Source organism: Mirounga angustirostris, unplaced genomic scaffold (genome assembly GCF_029215605.1).
Source record: "Mirounga angustirostris isolate CCGP_5_RB_7025 unplaced genomic scaffold, mMirAng1.0.hap1 SCAF_3, whole genome shotgun sequence".
NCBI classification, from domain to species: domain Eukaryota; kingdom Metazoa; phylum Chordata; class Mammalia; order Carnivora; family Phocidae; genus Mirounga; species Mirounga angustirostris.
The window spans coordinates 27697506-27714391 of NW_026991711.1; the positions used below are offsets into that span (position 1 = coordinate 27697506).

Below are 16886 nucleotides of genomic sequence, written 5' to 3' on the forward strand. Positions count from 1 at the left end.
AAAAAATGTAGCACATAACTTGTTCCAGAAGCAAGGAAAAAAATCATTTCAAGGGGGCTGGAGAAATGAGAATAGAAGCTCAGCTGAAGTTTAAAGGGACTGGTGACTGAAGAAAGCAGGCAGTAACTATTTTAACTGTGGTCAACAGGAGCGCATGATTCACTGCGAGAGGCCATTTGTCTCTTCAGGGCCAGGACTGAAGAACAGAGACACACCTTGTGTGGGATTGGCAGGGCGTATACCTCTCAGGTAGAGATGCGGCTGTTAATCTAGAATGAGGCCCAATAGAAAGTGTTCATTGACTAGGGGCTTGGGGCCTTGGGTTTATAACTGATTCCAGTTATGAAGGATCTATGAAAGGGGGGAAGTTCTTGCTTCTGAATGCTGATGTCAAAGTTAGAACAAAATTGACCAGAGGCAACTGAAGATTTTTTTCTCCCATAGGGAAAGAATAGGGTCCAAAAGGCAGGCTAGAACTCATGTAAAGTCCACATGAACAACCTTTAAATTGAGTAGTGGGGGCAGAAATGGAAGTCTGATGTAGCTTTGATTATAGTTAACCATAATCTTATTGATGTGACTTGTAGGATGGCCGTGAATGTACTAACCTTAGAGAGGAAGACCCCAAGGTTGAATCGGGTTTGTGCCTGTCTTTGGCCACCTTCAGTATGGAAGTAGCTACTTCAGGCTGATCTCAAGACAGTTGAAGACATTCAAACTATGACTCCACTGGGGCTGAACCATAGCAACATTTATCATAGGAAGAACTCTACCCCACTGGTGGAGGAGAGACAGAAGTTAAAAGTGAACTAAAGAACCAGACAGCATGGAAAGGAACTTGGCAAAATTTGGTAATAGTCTTGATTTTTAATATGCATACTAGATATCTTAGCAAATGGAATTAGTTAACCACCAAGAGATATTTCTTTGCAAATTTATACACTAGAGAAAAACAGAAGACATAGATCAGAGATAATAAATTTGCCATATATGCTGAAGATAGGGAGCTGACATATTCTTATGGCCTAAAGTGAATTTAAAAAAATCAGAAAATGCTTTTTCATGTAAAAATATAAGATTCTGGTTTCTCTAAAAAAGATTAGTTAGGGCATTGCCATATGGCTACAACAGGCTGGACTAAGTAGAACTCTTTTGTCAGGACTCACCATGGAACTCTCTGTCTAGCCCTGTCTGGACCCTGTAGAAATTTCAGTTTGTTCCGTGCCCTCTGCAGTTTGACAGCTGTTTATAACCAAGTAGGCTTGTTCTAGACTAGAATGAGAAAAATGAAAACAGTGATCTAAACTGGGAAGGCAAACTGTTTCATTTCATGTACCCACTCAACACATATTAATTAAACAACCAGGATAGCCACCAGCTATTCTGCTAAGTCCTAAGGAGACAGACCTGAATAAGTTACAGTCGTTGCTCTCATGGGGTTTACAATCCAAAGGGAAAGACAGATATTGTGTAAATAATGATAAGTGTGTATGATATGATATGATGTGTAGTAGTATGCTGGAGAAATGCTGAATGTTTGGGACTCTGAATCTGCTGACTCAACCTGATGGGACATCATGGAATGTTCCTGAATAAATGTAAGCTGAGTCTCTAGGTCTCCCCAGGATTGCCTAGGGTCGGCCCTGGGACATGACTTAGGGCTTATGGTTGATCACAGATGGTTTCTAAAATGGTTCATGCTACCGAGTTGCTGTATACAAGGAAAAATGTGCTGAAGAAGTAGAACAACTAATTCTCTTTCAGAGATTTGGTGTTTTGGTCCTACTGCAATAATGCTGCAAACAACTTACCATCTTTACACCCAAGGACGACGACTCTGTTGGGCAAAGCATAGTGGTTATAAAATTAATATCTTTCTGTTAAAAAGTATAAATTGAAAAAGATTCTAATGGCTAACACAGTTATCTAACAAGTTAGAAAAAGACAAAGAAGAATTTTATTTTTTCTGTTGGAATGACAAAAATGCATGGGTATTGATTGAAACCAAATCTTGGAAAGAAAGGCAGTCTGGAAAAGGAAAGGCAATGTTATTTGATCTTTATTACCTCCATCAAAGGCTTCTGTAATTCACAGTTTGACAGCATTTTGTGAGTAGCACTGACCATTTCACAAAGCTGTAATTTACCTTAAGAAGAAAACAACAATTAACAAGGTGCATCATAAAAAGATAACTGTGAACTGAAAGAAATGAAACAGAACAATGAAATCCTAGAAGACTGATTTTTAAAAAATCAAAATGTCCATTTACAAATGGAAACTGCTTAATACTAGCTTTTTTGCTCCTTTGGGAAAAAAGTGTAATAGTTAAGTATATGGACACATGTACACACAGCAGATCAAGTATGAACAACATACATTCTGCAACGAAACCCCTATAGATCATTTTCCATGGTTTTGCATAATGATGGTTAGATTGGGAGTTTAATTCCTGTTATAGATATTTACTATGCTTTTTATAGACTAAGCTATTCATAACAACAAGGAGTCTTGCTATGGTTGAGAGAATCAACTCTACAAATGTGGATTAGCACACTTCAAAATTTCAGATTTTATAAAAAAAAGATTGAAAGCCTAGAGATTTCTTGATCTGGAGTGAGATACGGCCTTATAGTATCGATGCAATTACTGTGCACAGATCATTCATTCAACTTGTGGTTGCTCTGGTCATCTGTTTTCCGTCTTCCTCTACTAAACAGCCTCACTACAACATTCCTTTGAATGTTATTTTATTCAAAAACTAATTTAAAATTTGAAGCTATGCCATTATACAATGTGTTTATTTGGAAATTAAGAAGTAATGTTGGAATTACTTGATTCTTCTTCCTTAAGAGTATAATGAATGGATGCTCTTGACCCATTTTCCCCCTTGGGCAGTTCAGCAAAGCCCAGAGTCCTCTTCTCAGAATGATGTGTATAAAGCACTTAGCATAGGGTTGAAGACGTTGTTCAATAAATGCTAGCAGTTCACTAATTTAATAAAGTATGTACTTTTAATAAATCTGATTAGTGGTTCATTTCAAATGACAGTATAATCATACTAATCTCTTTTTTTTTCCTGTTTCTATGCTTCATCTCTATGAATATTTAGCAAGGATTCTACTTACATCTACAAAGTGTAAAAATGATGCAATCAATTTTAATAAAGAGACATCTACATTATGTACCATTTGTCACAACACTTCTAGTATAATTATTTGAGACAAATTTCAATTACACTTGAAAGCGAAGCATAATCCAGTTCAGAAAGACACTTGCAATGACCCTTGATCTTTATTTCAATCAGTTACAGTTAAAATAATTCTTCTATTTCCTCATGCTGACAACCATCCTGATGGAAGGTTAGAACTACCAGTTGTGCAGGAGGTGAGCGGTAGTTTAAATGAACCATTCATACAATAATTCAAAGAAATACAATACTTATAGTTTTCTATTACTTTGACTTTTGTATATTTTTAATGCCTGCATATCCATCTATCAATCTATTTTATCTATCACCTATCTACCTCCTTCCTGGGATTGAGTTGGCCATGCTTACTATATTGGTCCAACAGGGTATGGAAAGATTTGTAAAACAGTACCTTTTATTCTGGGCCACCTTGCAGGGGAAACCTCAATGAAATAGAGGAAGGGTCTGCTTAAAGAAGCATAACTATGCTTCACAAGCCACAGTGGCAATATTTAGAAGGGGAAGTGAAGAATTTATTTTTCAGCTGAAACTCTGAGGAAGATTTTTAGGTAGAAAGTACAAGGTATAATTATGTGGTTTGGAATTCCGCCAGGGCCCTGGAATTCATACCTCTTCACTTTCAAGATGTGTCACAGACCCTTTAATTACCTGAAGTGGATCAGGACCTCTGTTTGCTGTCTATCCCATCAAAAAGACAACACATTTTGTTACACATTTACCTGATGCCCCTTTGAACTGTAAATTTTGCTGAGCAACATGTAGAAATCATCTTAATCCCTCCTACTGAAATATATATATATATATATATATATATATATATATATATATTTTTTTTTTTTTTTTTTAAATCCTGACTTACATGACGGCAAGGTGGAGGCTGTTCTTTTGTGGGAGAGTGACCACAGATGCCCATGGGTTTCACAGGCAAAGGCTTGAGACCACTATCTTCTAGGAATTAGATGGCCTGGACTTAACATTGACTTACTTGTCTACTTACTAGCTATCAACTTGGATGTGTTTGTTAACTTTAATTTGAGCTTCAGTTTCCTCATCTATAAAATAATCAACATCCATATTTTTTATATTATATAAGTGACACAGTGTTCAAAAAGCTCTTAGCCTCATCCATGGAATATAGCAAACATTCCAATAATGTATGTATTATGGTTGTTATTTCCAGGGCCTTCTCTAGGTCTTAAATCTGATACCTAGGCTCTATCCTATGGAGAAGTGGTTAAGAAATATAAATTACAATCTGACCGAAGAGCTAAAGCTAAAAAGTTTAGATTATCCTGTAGACAAAGGGGAGGTAACCACTGGAAAGTTCTAATCAGGGGAATGATGGGATGACATTTGTATCTTAGAAACCGAGCTCTGATTGTAGGATGGAGGAGGGTTTGGGAGGAGAGAGGCTGGAGACAATCCCCAAAATACTGCAAACTCGTCTGTCTCCTCAAAGAGAGCATGAACCTAATTTAATCTCAGTTATTGAATTGTCCTACAATGCTGTAATGCCCTCATCGTCCTTTGAGAAACATAATCGATTTTTTTTGTCTTTATATAAAATGACACCAAACTTCTATTCGTTTTTTTTTTTTTTTTCTGCATCTCTTTCCCCAGGCCAGGGTGTTTTAGCTGTCTGGTGCCACATTTCAACATGTTTATTTGTTATACTATTTCTACTTCTTCTTCTTCTTCTTTTTTTTTTTTTTTTTTACTATTTCTACTTCTTATTTTTTTATTTCTAAGCTGTGAGCAGAGCATTCAGATAGCCAAATGTCTTAGGACACTGTCTAAAAGGATAGTTGTTTGGCTAATAGAAATAGGGTTTCAATACAGAAGTATTTCCACTTACCAATATTCCATTTGTAAATATTTATAGATATAAAACAAAAGAAGATACAGATGAGAGCAAAAGTGTTGCAACTCCGACCATCACCAACACTGTGTGTATAGTCACTTGAATGCTCTCACTGGGATGTGGGAAAAATGGAACAATGTCACTTACATTTCCCTAAACTGATGCCCTGCTCTGAAGCAGAGGAACTAGGGATCGGGTCTTTGCCCTGCTTCTGAGCCACATATTTTTTCACTTTAAACCACTCTCTTTCTATCAATGGCTTAAGCAGGGTAGGAACAGATAAAAAAAAATTTTTCACACCCATCACTTCTTTATGGCACAAAACCATTGATTTCCTGGAAAGATGCATGATATGATGTTCGCAGTGACACATGATCACATAAAACTTTGGAAAAATCAGATCATTGATTTAGCTGACCTAATGTGAACCGTGTGAATTATAGGGAAAGGGATCAGTGCTAATAAGTCTAGTGACAGGGAATATAGACTAGAAATGGAAGTTGTCCGGCCCAACACAAAGTTCGGATACTGAGAGTCAAGGTGTAACTCCAGGGTTGAGATGTAAGGTGCAGACGTTTGATTAAGGCCATCGGACAGGAACAGAAAGACAAGCACAGAAGGGACCAAGGGAAATCTCTAGTATGGTCAGAGACAAGGGAAGCGGACAGCCCATAAACAGAGGACACAAATGCTGGTGACCTGAAATCCAACAGAACAGTAGGAACCTAGAGAAAATACAGGACTGAAGCAGAAAGGAAACACACTTCAGAGAATAAATGTGGGGTGCCAAAACCTAGATCCTAGTGAGTCAGGCCAGCTTCTGTCTCATTCCCACAGTCTCACTATGCTTTCTCGCTGTGGCAGGAATCAATAAGAGTAGGACCCTCCTGGACTCTTTGCTATGGAAATTGACAGTTGGAGGTAGGAGTGGCAGCTCTGTCTGCCACCAGCCTTGATGCTGAGGAGATGGGCTGTGGAGAGTAAAGGTACGGGGGAAGTCCATTAAAACGACCAGGGGGAGATGGCCCCAGAGGGCAGTGAGAGGTCCCCAGCACTTGGGAGAGATGTTAAAAGTCTTCCAAAGAAGGATGCAAGAGCAGCAAAGGCAAATTACACTTCTTTACAATGTGGCCAAAGACCTATCCCTAGTTCTAGAACTATTAACTGGCCTATTAAGCCTTTCATTTTTAAATCTCTAATAAAGGAGTACACTTCCAGGCCCCACAGATATTCTCAAAAGATACCTTTTTAAAAGTCTCAGTGATGAATCTGTGTCATCCGTAATAAAGGCAGTGCTATGTTCTGTGAAAGCCTAGGCTTGGAAATGGCTATTTGATATTTTCAACAATCTTGTATAGTTTCTTACAAGTCAAACATCAGTAATGCAATAATAGTGCTTTAGAATAACTCCAAAATCTGTTACCATTAAAAGTAGTTGTCTGTCTTGAATAAACGTCTAATTTTGAAAGGAAATGGCTTTACTTTCAAACATGAGACAGCTGTAAAAAATTATATGTTATGTACACATTTATGTACAGTACAGACTCTTCAAAAGGATTCTTAATGGAGAAAAAAATATCAACCTGTTCTTCAAAGACATTATACAATAATCTGATACACACACACACACACACACAATAATTCATCCACATAATTTACCTGATTATTTGTATGTTGGGAGCCTATTATATTCAATGTAACCAGCATATCTAGTTATAGAAATATGCTTCTAAATATGAGAAACAAAGATGAATAACAGTGTTTAATTCTTCCATTGAAACAATTTCAGTACAATTTAATGGAGTTCTTGCCTAATATTTCAAAAAAGAATCATTCTGCTGGCAAAACAATCTCATACATAACCAACCTTCCTTTCCTTTCCTTTCCTTTCCTTTCCCCTTTCCTTCCTTCTTTCTTCCTTTCTTTCTTTCTTTCTTTCTTTCTTCCTTTCTTTCTTTCTTTCTTTCTTTCTTTCTTTCTTTCTTTCTTTCTTTCTTTCTTTCTTCTTTCTTTCTCTTTCTTTCTTTCTTTCTTTCTTTCTTTCTTTCTTTCTTTCTTTCTTCTTTCTTTCTTTCGTCCTTCCTTCTTTCCTTTCTTGCTCTTCCTTTCTTGCTCTTTCTTTCTTTCTTTCGTCCTTCCTTCTTTCCTTTCTTGTTCTTCCTTTCTTGCTCTTTCTTTCTTTCTTTCTTTCTTTCTTTCTTTCTTTCTTTCTCCATCAGAAATGCTATTATGCAGCACAGAACCAATGAAGAACAAATAGCTAAAAATCACACATCCAGTAACTATTTCTTGGATGTCCAATATGGTGTAAGGTACTGTGACTGATGTAGATACAACTATGACCTAGACAAACCCCACTGTCATTATTTATAGGCTAGTGTGGAATCAGACAGGAGAAAGGACATTTCAATAAGACATGAGGAGGACTGAGAGACAAGCCACACCATGGGAAAACATAGGAGAGTCACAGGATCCATGCTTGGTGGTGAGGAAGACTTCCCGTGGAAGTGTCATCTAAGTGGAGACCTGTGAATGTGTACAAGTCACTACCAGTTGTTGGTATAGGGGAGGGAAAAAATGACAAAAAGTGTTCTAAGCAGAGGAAATATGTATAAAAACTCAGAAGCAAGGAAGAATATGAAAGAATTGCAGAGCTGAGGCTTTGAATGTAGGTGTGGGGGGCTGCCTGTGGTGCAATGGTGAAGGATAAGGTGGAGGGGTTTTATAATATACGCTATGGACTTTATAATGGAGTTTTGACTTTAAGAAAGGTGAAAAATAGAAATGCTCATGAATACATATATTTAATCATGTCAAGATTATCTAAATATCTGGGATGCCTCATAACATCTGTTTTTAAGCCCATTTGTGAAAATCAAGACTAGTTTAGCAGCATAAGGAAGCATCCAGGTCATAGAAAAAGAGCTGTATAAGCCACAGATTCGTATTTGTTTTTTTTCTACCAATGACTAAAATAATGTTATAATACTCAAATGCAGACTCAACAGACTTGAGAAATATTTTGGAGTCATAATGTATTCTACTACATGCCAAGCACTCAGCTGAGCACTTTATATGCCTTATCTCATTCAATCCTCACAGTAATTGTATGATAAAGTTACTATTATCCCTTTTTTAAAGATGAGCAATCTGAGGCTGAGAGGGGTTAAGTAATATGCACAAGGTCGCACAGATAGAATGGTGGAGCCCAGGCAGGCTGCCTCCAGGGCCCAAGCTCTTAACCACTTCCCAGATCCCCAGTCACATTTTCAGCTGAATGACATGAATGATATGGAAATAAGACCATATTCAGATCCAAGAGACAAAGTCTCATTCTGGTCGTATTCTTCAAAGTCAAAACAAGATAAAATGAAAGTTTTAAATCATTTTAAGGAACCAGAAAATGCGTAGAAGAGAAACAATATCAAAACCATTTATAATCAGTAACCCAGGGATGTTACGTTAACGTTGCAAAGTTTATTGAATGACTGCTATGCGTGGACAACTAGATTTGGTTTTACATGAACCACCTCATTGGATCCTCACAGAAGGAGGTTACTTTTAGCCTTACTTTATATAGAGTAAGACACAGACTTAGGGTGAACAAATAATTGATTCAAAATTATACAGTCAATGATTATGTTATTAAATCCAGAAATCATAATTTGATCTATTTTACTGCAAACTCATTCTTGTGATCAATTTGCTGTATTGACTCATTTCCCAAGATAACTTTTCAAATATTTATTTCTAGGCATAAATGTCAATACATAAATGCACATTTTAAAAATAAAGAATACTGGGCAAATAAATTTATGATAACATACTGAAACTTTCCATGTCAGTGTATATGCATTAGTCACAAATATTTTTCTATGAACCATTTTTAATGGCTATATAGTATTCCAATAAATGGGTTGTCATGATTTGTAGACTACCTTAAGTTTAAATATTCATGTTGAACCAAAAAACAAACAAGCTGATTAAAAAATGGACAGAGGACCTGAATAAGGATTTTTCAACAGAAGACATACAGAGAGCCAAGAGACACATGAAAAGATGCTCAATATCATTAATCATCAAAGAAATGCAAATCAAAACCACAATGAGGTATTACCTTACACCCTGTTAGAATGGCTAAAATGAAAAAGATAAGAAATAACAAGTGTTGGCAAGGATGTGGAGGAAAAAAAACCCTTGTGCACTATTTTCTTCTTAAGATTTTATTTATTTATTTGTCAGAGAGAGAGAAAGAGACAGAGCACAAGCAGGGGGAGTGGCAGGCAGAGGGAGAGGGAGACTCCCCGCTGAGCAAGGAGCCCAGTGAGGGACTTGATCCCAGGACCCTGGGATCATGACCTGAGCCGAAGGCAGACGCTTAACCACCTGAGCCACCCAGGTGCACCCCCCTTGTGCACTGTCAGTGGGAATGCAAACTGGTGCAACCACTGTGGAGAACAGTATGGAGTTTCTGCAAAAAATTAAAAATAGAAATACCCTATGATCCAATAATTCCACCACTGGATATCTACCCAAAGAAAATAAAAACACTAATTGGAAAAGATACATGAACCCTTATGTTTATTGCAGCATTATTTAAAACATCCAAGAAATGGAAGCAACCTAAGTGTCTATCAGTAGACAAATAGATAAGCAAGTTGTGGTACACACACACACACACACACACACACACTACACAGCCATAAAAAAAGGATGAGATCTTGCCATATGGAACAATATGGATAGACACAGAGGATTTTATGCTTAGTGAAATAAGTCAGACTAAGAAAGACAAAGACCATATGATTTCACTTATATGTGGAATCTAAAACACAAAACAAATGAATAAACAAACAAAAAGCAGAATCAGACCTATAAATACAGACAACTGATGGTTGCCACAGTGAAGAGGGGTGAGGGGATGGGCAAAATGGGTAAAGGAGATTTGGAGAAACAGGCTTCCAGTTACGGAATGAATAAGACACAGTAATAAAATGTACAGCATAGAGAATATAGTCAGTGATGTTATAATAGCATTGTATGTGACAGATATAACTATACTTGTGGTGAGCATAACATACTATATAGAGAAGTTTGATCACTATGTTGTACATCTGAAACTAATGTAATGCTGTGTGTTGACTATACTCAAATTTTTAAAAAATTACCAAAAAAGGAAACAAAAATATTTATGTTGATCTCAAATTTTTGCCACTTATTTCTATATAAAATTCTTATTCTAGTCCCTCTTATGTTAAATGGGGATAATAGTATTATTCTATCCATCATAGGGTTAGTATGAGGACAGAATCAAATATAATAGGGGTGCCTGGGTGGCTCAGTTTCTTGAGTATCTGCCTTGGGCTCAGGTCATGGTCCCAGAGTCCCGGGATCAGGCTCCCTGCTCAGCAGGGAGTCTGCTTCTCTCTCTGCCCTTCACCCGGCTCGTGATCTCTCTCTCTCTCTCTCTCTCAAATGGATAAATAAAATCTTTAAAAAAAGAGAATCAAGTAATACTTAAGAGTAAATCCAATCAGGGGAAGCAATGTACTATTATAATTTCTCCTTTCAGGAAGAAGATATGCCTAGGCAGTAGGAAAATGAAATGGTCATTTTGTGCACACAGATGAAATAATGACACTGTGAAAGTTCTTTACTGTTCCACTCCATTAACTGTGAGTTCTATGCTTTACTATCCAAAACAGAAGTATGTAAGAAATTTGTCATTTTGTTTAAAAATAAAACAGTCAGATTGCCAAAAATGCTGGTTAATTACATAGTTGGTTTATGAAAAAGAATAATAATAAAATAAAGGGATAACCACAGATTGTGAAATTGTAACTATGCAGTCCCAGGGCTTCTTGGCAGGGAGAATGAGAATAAAAGAGAAGAGTTAAACCTTTTTCGTACAAATAACAATGTATCAGTAAATGGTTAGCCTTACACCTTAGCAGCAACATAAATTATATAAGCAAAGCTAAATACATCTATCTTCTTTAAAAATCTGGCTCAAGTATACAAATTATTGATCAACATAGATGTGTGATTAGGGATTTCTCATTAGTAGATTCAGAGGGACATGATCATGTTTGTCCATAGAGTGACTGGCAGGACAGCCCCATCCCCATTTGAACTGGTACATTAGTGGGGTGCTTGATCTTGAAACACAGCGAAACCTCCAGCATCTCCCTCCCCTCATCTTTCCACACCTTGCCTGTCAAATGGACAAGCCCTCTTGGACTCTCTAGAACTCTCAGTGGCATCTCCATCTTCATTGCCTTGCAAAGTAAAATGTGCATAGAAGTGCGCCTCAAATACTGATTCAAGTTTAGAATCATAGATTTTACATCTGGAAAGGGCATCAGGATTGACTGTTTCTCTGAGCAAGTCAAGTGTTATATAGATCATTTCCATTTTACCACTAGGCACAGGGAGACTTGAAGAATGAAATGACTTGTCCAGAGTCTCCCAGGTAGGAGAGCAAAAACTGAGTTTTCTGATTCATTGGGTAATAAAATATCAAAACTGATGAAAGTTTAAAAAATATATTTCAATAAAAAGGATAAAAATGTATTCGTCTTTTCACATAACTCTGCTTTGAGTATATTTTAAGTGAGCATAGCACTGTTACTGCTACTTTACTCATAGGAAAATATGTTCTGCCACCAAGTCTATGCTGTTTTCCAGATTTGTAAATTAACAAACCTGAGGAGATGCATCTGTTTTCAGATATAGACAACCTAAGAAAAACGAATCAAAGTACTTTCTAGATGCATGCAAGTGTCCCTAAAGAAAATGCTAATAAGCAATGGGAAGACCCAAAGCCAGGTGCCTGAGAACAGAAGACAGGGAGCTAAGTCATTCACATGAAAGGGAATCAACCTTCAGCCTGGGGCTGCTGGGTCATGAGAAATTAAAAAGAAAGACAGAAGATAATCAGAGGAGTAAGAAAGAAGAAAAATGAAATGTGAGAAAGGCCACAAGGAAAAAAAAAATAAAAATATATATATATATATATATATAAACAAGAGAAAGCAAGAAGACTGGAGCTGACCACAACAAACAAACAGCAGAAGAGAAAATGGTATCAATTTTTAAAGTTCACGTAAGAAAACATACCTACTTTTAATCATATCCGCTCCATTTTCCCTCACAGCAATGTTCTGTTTGGCTGGGCAGCTCGCTAACCGATTGCACATGCCATCTCCTCCGTAACTTTCCTTAAATTATCCCTGGTTTGAATATCTTTTGGAAACTTTCAGTAAATGAAAACATTGTTTTTCCTCCTTTGGGGTAACTTCTCCCATAACTTTACAATTTAAGGATTTTTAAAACTCTTTTTAATTGCAAATAAATAGCTTCTATGATGCATAAATACTTTATAGCCATTAAATTTATTCAGTAGGGATTGTCGGCTGCCCACTGTGTGCTGGACCCTGTTTTAGGCACTGTATTCTTGCTGGCTTTCAGTCAAGTGGCTCTAAACACCTTTACATATACTCAAGTAGCATTCACTTTTGAAAAAGCATATAATAGTTTTAGATCTGCAGAATAGTTGAAAGGATAGAACAGCGTTCCTGTACAGCTTTCACTCAGTTTCCCCATTGTTAGTATCTGACATCGCTATGGTACGTTTGTTACAACCAAGGACCCAATATTCAGACAGTACCATTAACTAGACTCCATACTTTGTTTGATTTCACTCATTTTCCCTAAGGTCCTTCTTACAGTTTCAGGATCTCACTCAGAACACATTACATGTGGTCATCATGTCTCCTTGGGCTTCTTTTGTCTGTGACGATTGCTCAGACTTTCCTTGTTTTTAATGACTTTGACATTTCTGATGAGTCCTGGTAAAGTGTTTTGTAGAATGTTCGTCAATATTGGTTTATCTGAAGTTTCTGCCGTAGAGTGGGGTTATGGGTTTTGAAAAGAATGTCACAGAGGTATATCAGAGGGTATATGACATCAAAGTGCTCTACCATGCTGATGTTTCCCTTGATCACTTGGTAAGATTATGTGTGCCAGGTTTCTCCCATGCAAGGCTACTATTTTTCCCTTTTCATATTCTACTCAGTAAGCGAGCCACTAAGTCCAGCCAGCACTCAGGCCTTCATCCTGCCGTCATTTCTTTTTTTTTTAAAAAGGACTTACTGATCATGATTTTGAATTTGAATTTCATTCTTTTTTTTTTTTTAAGATTTTATTTATTTATTTGACAGAGAGAGGCACAGCGAGAGAGGGAACACAAACAGGGGGAGTGGGAGAGGGAGAAGCAGGCTTCCCGCGGAGCAGAGAGCCCGATGCGGGGCCGATCCCAGGACCCTGAGATCATGACCTGAGCCGAAGGCAGACGCTTAACGACTGAGCCACCCAGGCACCCCCTGCCGTCATTTCTTAAATTCTCACCAAATCTATGACTATGTTTTCTAAAGGAACTCTATAAAGGCAGCAAGTAGATATTAGGGTACTGTGTTATAGCTGGTGTAGAGAGGTATGGTATAAAAAGGATGAACCTTTTACATAGTACTAGCCCTTATTGTGTAACATAATGATTTCAAGAAACAATAAACAAATAATAAACGCATTTTGAATCCCCTTTCATGTCAAAATCAACCAAGAATGAAGTCTAAATCCCATAACTGAAGGTTCCTTCATTCATTGACTCAACAAAAGCAGTAGCACGAGCACTAGGGTTGCATTAGGGTGTTAGATGGAGCCCCTGCCCTCCTGGGCTTAATGATCACTTTTATTTTAGAGAGAAAAGTGTTAGTAACTTTGTCTATGAGAAGAAAGTCAGTCTGGTTGAATTTAATTCATCAATTTTACTTAGGCCCAGCAGATGTTAATGAGTTAGAACCATATTAGGATTAAATTCACTGAAAGATCAGGTTTTAACTTGTCCTGTCCTAATCACCTACAGGCTTTCCTCCTGCAAAGCTCCATGAAAGCAGCAATAGCTGAGTGACTCAGGTCCTGGATCCTGAGAGAGGGCTGACGCGGTGAAAAATGTCACCCATCTCCCATATCACGTAAGCTGTGACCTCAACCCCCCTGATTATGCCAGGGAAGGGCTGGTGTTACCCCAACCACGAATGCTGAGGTACAAGCCATAGCACCACCCACACATATCACAGAGCTGCAACCACACAGCTGGGACCCTCAAATGTTTGCTTCTCTAACCATGAGTGCTTGGCTGATGAATCAGGGCTGGGACTAAGATTTTACCCAGTAAATTTCTCTTGGATCTCAGTCCCTGACTGTGCCAGGGGAGGAACTGTTATTTCCCTGTCACTCAGTTCAAAGGTCTGAGGTTTCTCTTCTGGAGACTGACACTCAGACCTTCTGGAGTCCCCGTGTACTGTTCCAGGATGCTCTAGGCAGTGGGAAAATCGCATACCTGCTATTACTCCTATCTCTGAAAATTTCTCTTCTATAAAGCCTGCTCTGGCAGTCTTAGTAGTGTGCTGCTTGGCTGTTGATTCGGTTTCTATGGCATCTACCAGCAATAGGAGGCATAGAGAGGTTACAACTCAAGGTTAAACTTTGCCAGAGGAGCCAAGACCTTGGGAGATACCAATCTAAGGTACACTAGGATAGTCTAGATGGAATCCTCTTATATGGTAGCAGAAGAGCCCAGGAAAACATTGCACAGTTAAAGACAGACCAATCCACCTTGAGTCTGGCAGAATCAGCAGGTGTAACCCAATTCCATAGGTGTATGATTTGTAGAGCTGCCACCACAGAATGAGTATGGCCTTCCATGGCTCATTCTTATAGGAAAATAATTATTGAGAGATAACTACATGTCAGAAACTGCAATAGCTAAGTACTAGGGATACAAAGATAGAGTCTCTGCTCTCAAGTAACTATGGCTAGTTAAGGAGATCAACTGTAAAGTAACAAATGTTATGATGGGTTATGCATACAATGCTATGGTAGCAAAGAAGAAGAAATAGCAAACATATTTGAGAAAAGTCAGGGAGGACTTCACAGAGAAGGTGGTGGCATTTGATGTGTACCTCAAAGGGTGGGTCTATAACCCACTTGAGGAAATCTCATACAGGACTCTCCAAGCTGCATTCAGTTAAGATACATCTACTTCTAGGAGCTCGGTCAGTTAAACTTCCAACTCTTGATTTTGGCTCAGGTCATGATCTCAGGGTCATGAGATCAAGCCCCACGTCCAGCTCTGTAGAGCATGGAGTCTGCTTAAGATTCTCTCTCTTCCTCTCTCTCTGCCCCTCCACACCCCACTCACACTCTCAAAAAAAAAAAAAAAATGATACATCTATTTCTAGTTGGTGCATGACACTTTTCTTGGAAATGGGGCTCTACATATATGGTATGCCCTTGACATTTGCAAAGGAAACATCTTGAGATGTTCCAGAACACCTAAATTCACACATACTAATTAAGATATGGAGACTGAATAATCAGTCAGTCTTACTGGCTAAGTACTTGTTTCCACACATGAACCATGTGTCAGCACACCTAGATATGGCCAAACTTTCAAAGGTTGAAAGTGCAAATGCCATGAGTCTAGCATGCCTTAGAGAAGGATCTTCCAGGGTGGTAGCAGGATCATCCCAGTCCTCCAAAGAGGTAGTGATGTTTCAGGCCAGAGAATGAGAGCCTCATCATCTCCTAAGAAGATAACTAGGGCTTTTGTGGCAGAATTTGCTGCAAACTCGGTTATCTGGAAGGCCCAGCAGAAGCCACCTGGATGGAGCAGATTGGTGTCTGGCCTCATGTTACATGAGCCAGTAAGTCATCATGGGCCAAAATGAATTCCTGTCAGCTGGAAAGAATTAATGCATGTATCATTTATTGAATACATTCACTGTGTTCTTGGCTTAGTGCTAAGAGCATCACAGATACATTATCAGCACTTACTTGTCACCAAAACCCTGTGTTAGGCACTATTATGTCCCCATTTCTGAGATGAGGAAACTGAGCTTGGAGAATTTAATCAATAAACTCAAGGTCATACAAACTGGGAAGTGAAGTGATAGAGTGGGGGGTTAATCTAGGCTGTCTATCATCTAAACTCTGCTTTCAGCTTTTTGATCCTTCTTCATCCTCAGTTAAAGATAGAGGGGTATTAGTGGAATTTGTGCAAAGAGGGAAAAGGCAAATACTCTTGGGGATTTGTGACTGGCTGGGGAGCTGGCCTTCCACCAAGGCCTTTGCCATGCTTACTTCCTGTTCAGCTCAGAAATTAAGTAAGGGCTCGCACACCAAGCATTGTCAGGAATCTAGTTTTTGTCTTTCACAGGTTGATGTGGCCCATGACAGGAATTATACATGTCAGAGCTGAATATATGTTACTAGAAATAGGTTACTTCAGGAAGTCAGATCTGTACAGTTAAAATAGAAGTGAAGGAAACTGGAAGTAAGATACAGCCTTCTAATCTGTGGCTGAATCACGCACCATAACTGAGACTTCTAATTTCCCACTCTTTCCTTCTTCATTTTGCAAATGTCTCCAACTGTGACTCATCGTTCTTGCAGCAACACTCCTTCATATTTCTTTTTCTTGTCTTGCTATTTTCTCCATCAACTCCATCTTTTAACTTTTCTAGGAATAGTCTATTGATTATTGAAATTATCAGAGAGTAAGGTAAGGGAGACAGTTCTTGAGCAAACAAAAGAAATCACATTAAATAAGTCAAGGTCTTCAGTAAAACCAGAGGTTATAATTTTGTTACTGATATTAATGAGGACATAATATACATGAATTTGTTCAACGTATTTTTTAAGAACCTAATTTTTGGCTGAAACTATTCTAGGGGTTGGGGATATCAAAAGAAATAG

General features: G+C 38.1%; 1 long non-coding RNA gene across 1 annotated transcript in view; it reads right to left on the minus strand.

Annotated features, from left to right (window-relative positions):
• Positions 1-2019: 2019 nt before the first annotated feature.
• LOC135363738 (uncharacterized) overlaps positions 2020-16886 on the minus strand; it is a 93154-nt gene continuing 78287 nt past the window's right edge. The window contains exon 4 of the long non-coding RNA XR_010409794.1: positions 2020-2146. This is a non-coding gene — a long non-coding RNA (uncharacterized LOC135363738). The remainder of the gene's footprint in view (positions 2147-16886) is intronic.